This window comes from Aulonocara sp. 'chitande type north' Nkhata Bay, linkage group LG11 (genome assembly GCF_057382095.1).
Source record: "Aulonocara sp. 'chitande type north' Nkhata Bay isolate Kocher_YH1m ecotype deep benthic linkage group LG11, A_spYH_male_GT1.1, whole genome shotgun sequence".
In the NCBI taxonomy this organism is placed as follows: Eukaryota; Metazoa; Chordata; class Actinopteri; order Cichliformes; family Cichlidae; genus Aulonocara; species Aulonocara sp. 'chitande type north' Nkhata Bay.
This window is the reverse complement of record NC_141354.1, coordinates 35450798-35464330: the sequence shown is the minus strand read 5'-3', so window position 1 is coordinate 35464330 and position 13533 is coordinate 35450798.

The following is a 13533-nucleotide window of genomic DNA, read 5'->3' as shown; positions in this document are numbered from 1 at the left end:
ACCCTGACTTCATCTGTGCCCTGACACCAGGCTACAGCACTAAGCAGATGGGTCTGTTGCTCTGAATTAAACATTTTTTGTTTAATTTACTGCTGTGAAGAGGAGTAGTTTAACCCCAACAATGAACTCTCTCTTAACCTCAGGAAAAAGGTTTTAGTGCTTACAACTAACCAACTAGTTTTTAGTATCAAACCCAATCAGTGAGTGAAACTGAAAGAAAAAAGTGAGTGAAAATGAAAAAAAATCCAGCACTACTGTCTCCTGGTTGATAAACCTGTGACCTGTCCCACCATGCTTCTTCGACCCTTTTAATGTAGATTTTGTCGCCTTCTAAAAATGGGACCTTTAACTCTCCGTGGCCATTATTGCCACGGCCAGTGCATCAAGGACACCTTGTGTGCAACGGTAAGATGCAGGTGACATTTGAGAAAATGGCTCATCACACCTCGGGATGAGAATACGCTGAACCAGCCTGCTGTATAAAATTATAGAAACCCAAAGAAAAAGTACAACACAAACAGCTCCAATGCTGTTTAAATGCTGCGGCATGCATCCATCTCGTCATGAATCGGCTGTGTAATGAAGGCAGGAAAGGACCCAAAATGCAGACTCACGGAGACGGGACTTAAACTCAAAACTCAGCTTTATTTGCTGAAAGGGAAAAACATAAACTACACTGGGAAATAACAGAAACTAACGACATGAAGCGGCACACAGGGGAAACACACAACCATAAGGGAGACTGGGACACCAGACAGAGGGAGACACAGACCTAAATGCACAAAAGGATAACGAGGGAGGTGGAAACACACGGGGAACACAGCTGACACATATTAGAACTGATGGGACGGGGAGGAAAGCAAAAATGAAACACTAACCCAGGACATGGACTGTCAAAGTAAAACAGGAAACATGGTGAGACGTAGACTGTGACAACCAGACATGGAACATGCAGATATGAAACACACGACTGGAACACAAGAAGGGGGACAAGGGGACAGGCAAAGAGTTAAAACACAGACACACAGGACAAAGACATGGGGGGAATCCAATAATCGAGGAACTGAACAGGGAACATAAACTCAGACTAAGGCTACTAATGAACCTAAACCAAAATACAAAATATCACAAAAACACAAGAAACTCAGAATGCTGGGTCAAAAGGACCCAGAACCATGACGCATCTAATGTTAAGCTTATCCAATTTAGGGTCGGGGTGAAAGCCCAGCCCAGCTTACATAGGGTAAGAGGTGGGGTACACCCTGCACAGCTCAGCTGATGCCAGGCTAATGGTGCAACAAGACCAGCTTTTAATCTTTTATCAGAATTTTGAAGCAAGATCTTTTCTTTTTTTTAATAGTATTTCAGCATTCGCATCAGACAACTACAGCTCATTCAGAACTCTGCTGCTCGAGTCCTCAGTAAGACCAAAAAAGTGGACCACATCAGTCCAGCTCTGAGGTCTTTACACTGGCTGCCTGTCCGTCAGAGGATAGACTTTAAAGTTCTGATGCTGGCCTATAAAGCTCTGAATGGTTTAGGACCAAAATACATCAGTGACCTCCTGACCCAGTATGAACCTTCCAGATCCCTCAGGTCATCTGGATCCGGTCTTTTATCAGTTCCCAGAGTCAGAACCAGACACGGAGAAGCTGCATTCAGCTTTTATGCTCCTTATATCTGGAACAAACTCCCAGAAAGCCTCAGATCAGCTGAAACACTCAGTTTATTTAAATCCAGGTTGAAGACTCACCTGTTCTCAGCTGCATTTGAATAAAGCACCAAATCCACACTTTTAAGCTTAAATTTCAAAACTTACACTAACTACTGATCTTATCTATTTCTGATTTTATCTGTTTTGATTTTATATACTGTTTTGTTTGTTTGTTTGTTTGTTTGTTAAGTGGGTTTAGAGCTCTGGGTAGCTCCCCAGCTGGGTCTAGACTGGGTCTAGAGAGTATTTTAAATTCAGGGAATTTAAAATAGAAAGTAGCTCGTCCACAGAAGGACTGGTAGCTCCCCTTACGATAAGGGTTCAGATCGCGCGAACAGGTGTGAAATGTGTGTGTTTAGTTAGTTTGTTTGTTTGCTTGTTTTAATCAATTTTAAATCATGCTTTTTATTTGTTTTTGTTTCTAATGTCTCTGTAAAGTACTTTGAATCACCTTGTTGTTGAATTGTGCTATACAAATAAATTTGCCTTGCCTTGCCTTGCCTTCCTTTGTTGCTGGCAGCCCATTTTAGCACTTAATACTATGCTATGCTACTGTGATATGATCGGCAGAGTATGTTGCTGTAAAATCTGGATGCATATCATCCAGCACTGATGGTGCCTTCACAGATGTGAAGTGGATGTGGACTTGGATGGATGAACTCAAATCAGTAAATTAATATCTGGATGTTGTTCTATATATTTTTTAAACTTATTAACATTTGTGTGAGTCCATGTAACGATTTACACAAAGAAACTTGTTATTAATCATCTGTGTTTTCTTTAAATTGTACACATTCATCTTATGTCCTGTTATTTTTTTTGTGGAGAAACTGTATTTTCACCCTATTTCCCACTTTTTTTCAAAACCTTATGATCTCCCTCTGTCTATCTTGGACAGACTCGTCCACACGTACACGGGTATTTTTGAAAACGGAGAATTTCCGTTTTCGTTTTAAAAAATAATCCCGTCCACATGTAAAGGCAGAAATGAAGGAAAACGCTGCTAGGAACATGCCAAAGCAACAGGTGGCGATATATTCCTAACCATGCAGAAATGTTGGCCAATCAGAAGTCTAGAAGCCTCAGTGGGAAAAAGTAAACAAAGCTGGGGCATAGAAGCAGAACCGAGTCGTATGTGTGGAGGGACAGTAACTGTGTATGTATTTGTAAACATTTAAACACTGCAGAGAGTACAATTAACAGTAATAGTATTGTAGAAATTCATTTCACCGAAACAATAATGTGGCGCACAGTGTGACGTCAAAAAATGCGCACACCTTTGACGCTGTGTTTTCTGCGTTTTTGCCGTTTTTCTCATCCAAACGTAAATGCAAAAACGGCGTTTTCAAAAATATCCACCCTGGCCGGAGTTTTTAGAAATCTCCGTTTTCAGTGACCAAAAACGCCGTTTACGTGTGGACGAAAGGTGCAAACGCATAGAAAAATCTGCGTTTTCAAAAATACCCGGGTACGTGTGGACGTAGCCATAGCCTCAGCCTCTCTGGAAAGCTTTTTTATTTTTAAATATTCAGTCAAGTTCCATCAGACCTGTTACTATTTAACCTAATTGGCTGTGGGATGCGCTATGCTATCATCAGGTGTTACGCATATGGAACGCACTGCACTTTTCCAGTCTATTATTGTGACTGGGACAACTTGTTTGATATGTGTTTGTGTTTTTCAAATATTCTCAACTTTTTGGACTTTGTCTTGTACAGATGATTGTTTTGTTACTGTACAGATGTCATAAATGCAACAGCTGTTCCCTAAAATTGGCTTAAACCAGTGTTTGCCACATTAACTACTATTAAACCTATTCTGGGCAAGATATTTAGATATTTAGCGATTCACAATATAATTTCAAACAAATGTCTGAAGGAACATTGGCTTCACAACATGCGTTTCAAGCACCTACAAATTTGCATGTAAACCATCAACGAGTCAGTAAAAACTTTCCTCTGACCCTCAAGCGTGAAGTCGATATTTTCACTCTAGAGCAAGATGTAGATGCTCATTTACAATGTAACAGTTAGGAAAAGGTATGATACCAAAGGATTTAACTTCTTTTCCCCTGAAATCAACCATTAATTAGCAATAAACAATTTCTCCTCACTATCTAATTGGCATCACATTTGTCAAGATACAGTTAAAGAGACTGCTTAATTAATTAAACATGAAATAACACCTTTCCTGAGTGTTTCAGAATACAGATGTAACCATAGATTTTTTTCTGCACAAACACACATGCACACACCTGCACGCACGCACACACACACACACACACAAACACACACACACACACACACACACCAACACCTCCACCCCACCTTCTAACAAAAATCCAGCACCAGATTTGATAAGATTTGTTCTCTTTATCACTTTAATTAGCACCTCCCTCCTGTCCCCTTTGCAAATGAGGGTTAGGTGAGGGGGTTCGGGATTTGATGACTTAAAATGCACACAGCTAACGAGTTATTCATACCCTGCACAGCTGTTAAGGCAATTTAACTGCTTCTTCTCTGTTCTCCCTGCTTTCACTTGATGCTTACTTGTCGAGGAGGGAAAGGTGGCAAGAAGCCGAGAACTGCTCCATTATCTTACAAGAGACACTGTCTGATTCAAAAAGGGTCACAATTTCCACCATTCACCTGTAACAGCAAAGATTTACAACTATTCATATCTCAAAGTTGCATCTTTCCTGGAACTTCTGACAGTTTTTAATGCAACTCTGTCTCAGCTGTGAAGACGTAGGTGTTGGGTAGGCAAGCAGAGTCTAAAAAAACCCCACCTGACTGCTTTAAAGCTGTTCCTGTTTGGAGCTATGAGCACATTTCTATGCATGCTGTATACTTGTGCGCTCCACCATTGCCCATCTGTCACTGTGCAATTATGATCAGGGGAAAAAAATGCTCGAATGTAGTATCTGCACCTCGGCTCCTCTGCAGATTGCCGACCAGGACGTGTCAACTTCTCCTGGATAAGCATCCCCATGATTGGAAGATCACAACTCACATCTACAAACACTGACGCAGATGCAAGCATGCTTTACCTAAATCCGCTGAATTAACTTCAATAAGGTTCAAATATTGCAAAGGTTCTACACGGTTTAAAGACATTTAGGAATATCAAAGACAAAGACTGAATAGGATTTTTCTCCTTTTTGTTTTTGAATTTAATAAGGCCGGAGTGTGGAAACCTCCAAGGACAGGCTTGTGAAGTGACCTCCTAAACTGCCTGATTTTGGGTGAGTGCTCATACCTTAAGTTTACCTACAGAGATGCTTTCAGCTCTCTACTTTTAACAGCCTCGCACTGAATACATTAAACATAATTCACACCGATAAGTGGCGAGGCACTTTGACGTGCCAGCGGCCTAAAAATCTGCAATGCAACTTTCACTGTTGAGTCTGTTTTGGTCAATGCATAAGTGGAACTATTGTGACAAGTGGAGCCTGGTGAGTGGTGTTGTTCATCGATGAGTTATTGCTTTAAAATGAAAGTGGTAAGACAGGTTTAGAAAAGGAAAATGGGTTCAATTAGTACTTCAAATAACAAGTGGCCACTTCAACTAAATTCCTAGAAAATGAACAACAGGCCGCAGACTCGATAAATAGAGAGTAGTTGATTTTCGCTGTAATTTTAAAGCAGCCCGCTGCAGTGGCTGCTCAGTCAGGTATAATTCATTAGCAAAAAGACAGAAAAACCAACATTCGTTAATATATCAGCTCACATCTATCCCCGAATTTACGTTGCTTTTTCCTAAAAAGCAAAAGTGATTACTCAATTCTTTAAAAATACATTAAAAAATACTCATATCCGTTCCTTCAGACAACAAGGCGAGTGAATGGACTCATACATACATCTCTAAGTTTGCAGATGTCAGCATTCTTGGAGGCCTATTAGATTCATCTGCCCGTTTCACAACGTTATGCTTGAGATGCTTGAACTGTAAACGGAGGTGGAAGGGTCTGAGCGCCATGGAGCCACCGCTGTGCTGTTGTGTCTGCCTCCAGACTTCAAACAAAAGCTGTTATGTCTGAAACAGTGGAGGCGAATAAAAGGGCAGCCATAGGTGTCGGCCCCAAACATAAATACAAGCAGTGGAATGTGGTACTTACACTCTCAGAAAATGAAGTACCCTATTGTACTTTTAGTGGTACGCTCCTAGGGTTCTCAAAGTGCCCACGAGGGCAACAAGGAAAGAATGCAGCGCTGTGCATTTAATTCACCCAGAGTTCATATTGATATAACGGCTCGTGGAGCACTTCTATTCAATTCCAGCTCTTCTGTTTCAGCCATCATGGCTGACTAAACCTTCATAACACAATACAACTGCCAGACAACAAGAGTAACAGCGACCTCAGTAATGGTTAAAAAAAACCCTGTAATCTAGCATAAAAGTGCCAGTTACTCTGAAGTGACACCAAGCACGTGCACAGGTAGAGCTCAGACACATTACAAGTGTAAATATATAAGTCCAGAACATAAGTCCGCTTCAAGTGTCACTCAGTTTTTATCAGTTTTGCTTTTTTCCTCTTACATTTTACACATTTTACAATACAGATATCATCAAAAACAGTATTTTTAAATGGACTCACTCTTATGACACTCTCCTACTCTACTTGAACATTCAAAGCACTTTTTTGTTAAGCATTTGGTAATTGGAGCAAAACCAAGTGCAGGTTGGAAATATTCAATGCAAAAGATCATCATATAAATATAAATTACTAATATACTAATTTTTGATCTGATGGATATCTGCAGGAGTGCTGAATGAAAAATAACTCAAGCAAGTAAAAGCTGTGTTACTTTGTGCAGCTTCATTTTTACATTTTTTATTATACTTATGTATTTGCTCCTTTTTCGGTTTGAACACATGCCTCCTAAAGTGTCTGTGCACAGCTATGACTGACACATTACACCGATGTTTGATGTCATAGCCGTGGGAACTTATTTCAGGTATGAGGGTGATGTGGAGATGAGGCATCTGTGCAAAGGAACATCTGTTAGATGAGGGCAGCACCCTCAATACAAATACAAATATAAATCTGTGTTACCAGTTTACCTGGGCAGCTGGCCGTTAACTGAGAAGAGGCAAAGACACTAGATCATCACAAAAAAATCATTTTAGGCTTTAATTTGTCGTTATAGACATGCATCACCAACGCATGCTCCAGGATCCTCAGCAGCCCTGCTTCACATGTTCTTGTCTGTGTGCATTAATTTCTATGTGTGATATACGCCTCATATGCTATAAAAATAATGCTGTTGTACCCTTATTGGTACCCAGGTGAATTGGACATTATAGATATCAGTCATGCTTGTCTGGTGACAATTCTGTACCTTAGCGTAGTGGTAAAAATTGCTTTATATTCTAATAATATTAATATCTTAATATTCCATTCAAACAGTAGTTGTCAGTTTATTTCTCCTATATCTGTAGATACATTTACAATCATCAGTTAACCTATGGACTGTGGGTGTGGGAGTTTGTGTAGATTGTACCTTTAAGGCCAGAAATGGACTATTATTGTACTCCTACTTCTAAAATTGCGCCAGGTTAGACCCTTTGAAACGAGCTAAAGATGATATCTGCAAACCTTTTGTGAGATGAGCCCCTTATCTTGCAATAACATAATAGGATAAAGCACAGGCATGTGCCACTTGTGACATAAATCAGACAATATATGCATGGGAGTGTAATATTTCTACATGAATGTGACCAGAAGGACACCTTGAGTCCCCTGAGTAAGTCCGTGTTTAATTTTATCACCTTAAAACAACGAGCGAGAGGGCAGAAATCAACTCTGTGATGAATGTCATTAATTTCCACACCTCTAACCTGTTTCTGCATCTTTACATTTGTTGAGAAGTGTTTCATTTTGCTCTTACCAAGCAGCTTGGCATAGGAGCGAGGGAGAGACAAGTTCCCAATTTACGTTGTGGTGATCCCGCAGAGATTGCTATCATTAGAATAACTTTATTAGGCTTTCTGCTGCATTTCCTGTTTGATTTACTGCGCAGTCCCGAGGGCTCGCGTGTAGGCACAGAGGACTCCGCTATGCGAGCCAGACCTGCCGATGTTGTGGCGCAGGAACCTGAGTGTAACGTCCCGATTAATCTGGAGCTAAACGTAGCAGAAACATAACCAAGACACTGCCCAGTAAATCTGCTGCAGACCTTTTACATCAGCATGTGTATGCATTGGTACGTCAGCGTTTGTGTTAGCAGAAAGCTAACAACCATTTGCGGCTCTGGTACTGCAAAGCTTAGTCCTTGAAATGCAATTAAATATATTGTGTATATTCATATCACAGCTATGATTGTAAATAAATGCATTTAAAAAAAAGTAGCTCGGGTGTTTTATCAATTCGTGGCATATGTGACACCAGTATTTTACTAAATGAGGTAAAATGTTTGTGATTATATAGAATCTATTCAAACACAACAATGAACAATCAGAAGCAAACAAACTGCGTCACTGTCCCTTGTTGTGATGTCTGTTAGCGAGCAAAGATTTCCTACTTTGTAAACAGTGTAAATAAACAACCTACAACTTTCTCCAGTTGTGTGACTTTTCCCTATAATCTTGTATAAACCAAGGAATTATTCAAGGACTGCAGCAGAAAATAAACAGAGGTGAACTTTGCTTTGTGCTGTAACTGTGTGTTAAAGAATTAAACTATTTTGTTGAGCTCCCTTTGGCCCGTTAAGGACTTAGACTGTATACAAACAATGAACGTTATGAACGCTATATTTGCCCCAAAACAAAGCTTAAAAATGCACGCAGCTTCGTAGCTAAGTAACAATGTCCAGGACTGAAAAATGAAAGCAATATGAAATTGCCAAAAACTCTAATGGGCGCTAGGGGCTGGCTCCCAAAGACTCCCATGTTAAAGTGCCCAACTTCACAGTATTAAAAGCATGTTTTCAACCTTATACAAAACAGTTTTGGTCTCCAGTGCAATAAGATGCGAAGTAGATGTAAAACAGGGACACAAACAAGTATCCAAAAACACAAGGAAGAGGCGAAATCTAAGGACAGCCATGGAAACAAAGTAACTGGGCTGCAGGACACATCTTGACAAAGTACACAGGGAGGATTGGGTTATTTATACACACACAGATGGCTGATTAGGGATTAGACACAGGAGGGGAATGAGACACAGGGCCACACTGTCAACAACAAATGAAAACAATCAGGGAATCAAGCGAAGACAGAGAGGAAGCAAAACTACCACAGAACACAAAAGAAAACTAACCTTCAAAGTAAAACAGGAAAAAACACAAAGAGACTAATATCCATGAACGTTAACACTAAACAAGAGAACACAGAGGGACTAAGGAATAAACTGCTGCTACTACTACTGCTACAGATAACAATAATAACAGACCTAAACAAAAACACAAAATGGAAACTCATCACTAAAATGAACAAAGTAATAACATCAAGACTCACACAATACTGGAACAAAGAAATCAAAGCAGGAATTTAAAATCCAAAGACTAAAAATAAAACACAAACGCTATAACAACCATGAACTGGGGCTGTGTTGAGCTAGGTGGCTTGGCTAGGCTTGCCTTGCTTGCAAGCATTAGCTTATAGCTTGATGATAGCACTTCACCCCGTTGTCTAAACACCTGGCCACAATCAGTGGCGGTCCTAGCCTGTTAGGCGCCACAGACAAAACATATTAAGGATTGTACATTAACATAAAGCTGTTGCACACACACACACATAAGAAGAGAGAGAGAGTATGCATAGTATGCTAACGGCTACCAAACAGCCATCACAATTCATCATACAATGAGAACAGGACAAATCAACAATTAACAATGACTAATTAATATTAAAATCTGTAACATAATGTATTGTTTGGAGTTTAGTCTGTTACTGTTACTATTTTTACCATTTCTTCTTGGAGCAACTGTAACCCACATAATTTCCTTAGGGATTAATAAAGTATTCTGATTCTGATTGTTTCAGGATGACCTGCCATTGTCCAATCACACATCTGCTTACCTGCATCTTTTACTCGTTTCTCCTCCTCTTCTTTTCTCTTTTTTCTAAACTGATGGCTTTGAACTTTTCTTGTCCATCTTACATTGGTTTTAATTTTGCACTCCAGTATGAACACCCATCCCTCAACCCAAGGATCACCACAACATGATCTAACACACCTACACCTTAGTTCACAGATTCACTTTGTCTAGGGTGCATTTCTGAGATTTCTTGAAGCTTGGATTTACAACCTTATAAATGAAATGTGCTCTATTTGGAAGCAGCCGCCCCCCGCCCTCCCCTTTCGACGGGTTGTGTGTGAGACTTTAAATCATCAAACTGTAAATTTTAAATTGTTATTGATCCCTTTACCCCAAGTCCTAAAATGTAAATTTATTTTCTTACTCTTCTTATATATATTGTTTGTTTACTTGCACTGCTGTAACTGGAGCCTCGTCGTCTCGTCTCTCTATATACTGGACTGTATGTAACGGAAATGACAATAAAGTTTACTTTGACTTCAGCAGCGAGCAGGCGCACCGAGGGCTCTCGCGCTCACTTTTCGTGTATAGAATTTCGAAAAAACATTGTTGCAAATTATAAGTCTGGTGTTTTCGTGTTTGTTGGTTTGTTTTTATTTTGTTTTATTTTGCGAGTTGGTTATTAGATGCTGCACCAGCCGGTCAGAGAATCCCCCGCCACCGGGCGATAGAAAACCGATCGGTGCCTATGCCATTCCCAATATGCGCTGGCATGACGTCGGGGCAGCATGAGTACGAGCATTTTTAAAATTTTTTTTTTTGCAGATGCCCGTGATGCCGCCCGTATCTAAAACCACTACTGGCCACAATGCTAATGTTGAGACTTGCAAAGTCGGGAGTCCAAAATCAGTCACAGAGCCTACTTCCATCTTTTATGTACAGTTTATGTTAACCCCATAGTACCGACTCAAGCTAATCCTACCAGAGCACTAAACATGCTAATTGATGCTAATTCCCAAACCAGTAGAGGACTAAAGTGTTCTATGAGTATCTGAATGGTGTACTCAAATATCAAAAAGTTGAGTGTGGAGCACTGTACATCTTCAACAGTCAATATTTTGGCTGTATAGCTGAAAGATCGAGGCAAGCAAAGATTTCAGTTATCACTGATAATGATGATGAAATCAGTGGCAGCTAGCTAACTGCAGCAGATTTTTTCATCATGCAGGTGAGAGCAAACATTGCATGTGTTACATGTGTGGTAAACTGTTCACAAAGTGCAGTAGCTAGCACAGCAATTGCAGTCAGATATTGCATGCTATTTATGGTGCACAGCACAGCGCTTCTATTTCAGACAACACTACCCTTTCAGAGTGCATGTAACAAACGAGTAACTAATAAAGAATGTGCAAAAGAGGGACTGGTTTGTATTGGCCACCACCATCTTGTTTTTTATTAGAAGTGACCATATTTGGATTAAAAACTGAGGTTACAAGCTAGTGCTGTTAATCTTGGTTAGTGAGGTCTACATATAAACTATAAGAGTGTAATGTACTGTCATAGATATTTGCTAAGAAATAGTGCTAAGTAACAGCCACTCACCAAAACTGAAGCACAGACCTTTGTTGGCATCACAAAATAAGATATTTTAACTGTAAAATAATTACATTTTTAAAAATTCTCAAAAAGGCACAAACACAGTAGAGAGGTCCAGTTTAGCGACTCCAAATAGCAGAGATGAGGCCTATTTGATCGATCAGGTGTCAAAGTGGCCATGTCTAAAATCCTGTTTTTAAATGGAAGAGTTAATATCATTTTTTTAATCACCCCACTTGGAGTTGTTATGAAGCCGTGCAAGGATTCACTCACCATTGGAACAAGCTTACTAAAGGAAATGCAGTTTTTGGCACATCTGCGTTATTATTCCTTTAGCTGCGCTGCCTAGGCTGCTGGGGACGTCTTTCTTCTTCAATCACCTCTTTCATTCTCTATGTATTTATACACCATTCTGTATGTAATCATTAGTTATTAATAATCTCTGGCTCTTCCACAGTGTATTTTTTGTTCTGTCTTCCTCCCATCGCCCCTAACCAGTCACAGCATACGACTGCCCCTCCCTCTGCTGGAGGCTTCTTCCTGTTAAAAGGGAGTTTTTACTTCCCACTGTTGCTTGCTCAGAAGCGGTCGTTTACTTGTTGGGGTTTTCTCTGTGTTATTCCTTGTCACACAAAGCACCCTCAGGAGACTGCTGTTGTTATTTGGTGCTATATAGATGAGCCTGAATTGAAAACTTGAATTGAATTGGATTCTGCTGCAACTTGGAAAGTCCTTGACGATTGATCTGACAATAATAAATAATAAAAGCTGACAATAAGCTACACACGGTCTGAAGCAATGCAAAACTGCATATCTTTGAGTGTTATTTGAATCAGTCATATATCATCGTGTACACAGTCCACCTTCCTTCCATGTTTGAAGTTTAAAATGCTTCCTTTGCATGGAAGTTTTAAGGTCATGCTCTATGTCACAACCACTTTGCACAAAACTTATGTTAACCTCTGTTTTCCAAGTAAGATGTCCTATTTCTCCCCAGCACTAAGAAATAAAATTATACCACCTCATGATGCTGTAAAATTCTCAGAATTTCTCTCTAACTGCTGAACGTCGACTATTAGTCTGATGAGTACAAACACTGGATCAAATATCACGTGAACGATTACGAAACAGAGCCTGTGAGAGACCGGGCCAAGCCGTGAGCCCATCCCCTGGTTTACCCAACACTGAGACACTTTCAGAGCTCTTTTTTCAGAGTTGCTAAGTGTCTGTTATGATAACACAAAGTGGAAAAAAAAACACTCACACACACACGCAAAATATGATGCATCCCCTCAAATCTGCATTCAGAAAGCTCAAACTCCTGCTTCCTTCAAATCGCCTGTGAAGTGTTAATGTTCATTGTTGATTGACATCTTTGCATGTACCCTGGGGGGTTGTGTTCAGTGGAGCATGTATACGTTCTTTGAATGTGTCCATCGTGCAGCTGTGCAGCCCAGAAATATAAAATACACATTAGTGGGATAACATACTCCTACTGTAGGTTTTTCATCAGGGATGTTTGATTTTAAATTGTCACTTCAGTTCTGTTTCTGTCCACCATTTGTCTTTTTTTTTTTTCAATTTGTGCGCTGGTGGAGTGTAGCTGTGTACAATGTTTTAAAATACTGTACTTAAACACTTTTCACCACAAACCTGGAAGCCGTCCAGCACGACAATCTGACATGTTGGCAGGTGGAATTAAAGGCCTCACTCAGGAGCTTCTCTTTGACGGAGCACAGAAGGTACTTTTTACAGCACAGCACTGACATATTTAGTTATCAGACAGAAAATAATTTAACTCTGAAAACATGCTAAAAAGAAGATACTACATTAAGATGACACATTTGTAAAGAATATTAAGTGCAGCTTTTTAAAAATCTTTATCAACTTTGACAATGTCCTTTTTTTTGTTACATCACAGGCTTTTGTATATATTAAAACACATTTGGACCAAATATTAAAAGTGTATGTGCATCTTCCATTCATTTGGATAACATAATTTCAACATAAAGTACTAAACCTAATTGAGATGAATAGTTGTCAGTCAAAAATATATGTAATAAAAAATATATATATATCATATATTTATGAATGTAAAACTGACACGCAATTAAAAAACAGACTTTTTTGTGTATGTTGCATTATTGCTGAACTTCCATGCCTGGCCTGTGTAAATGTAAGGCAAAGCTCTACACCAACTCCATTAAGCTCCTATGACCTGCAGGTAAAATATCACTTTAT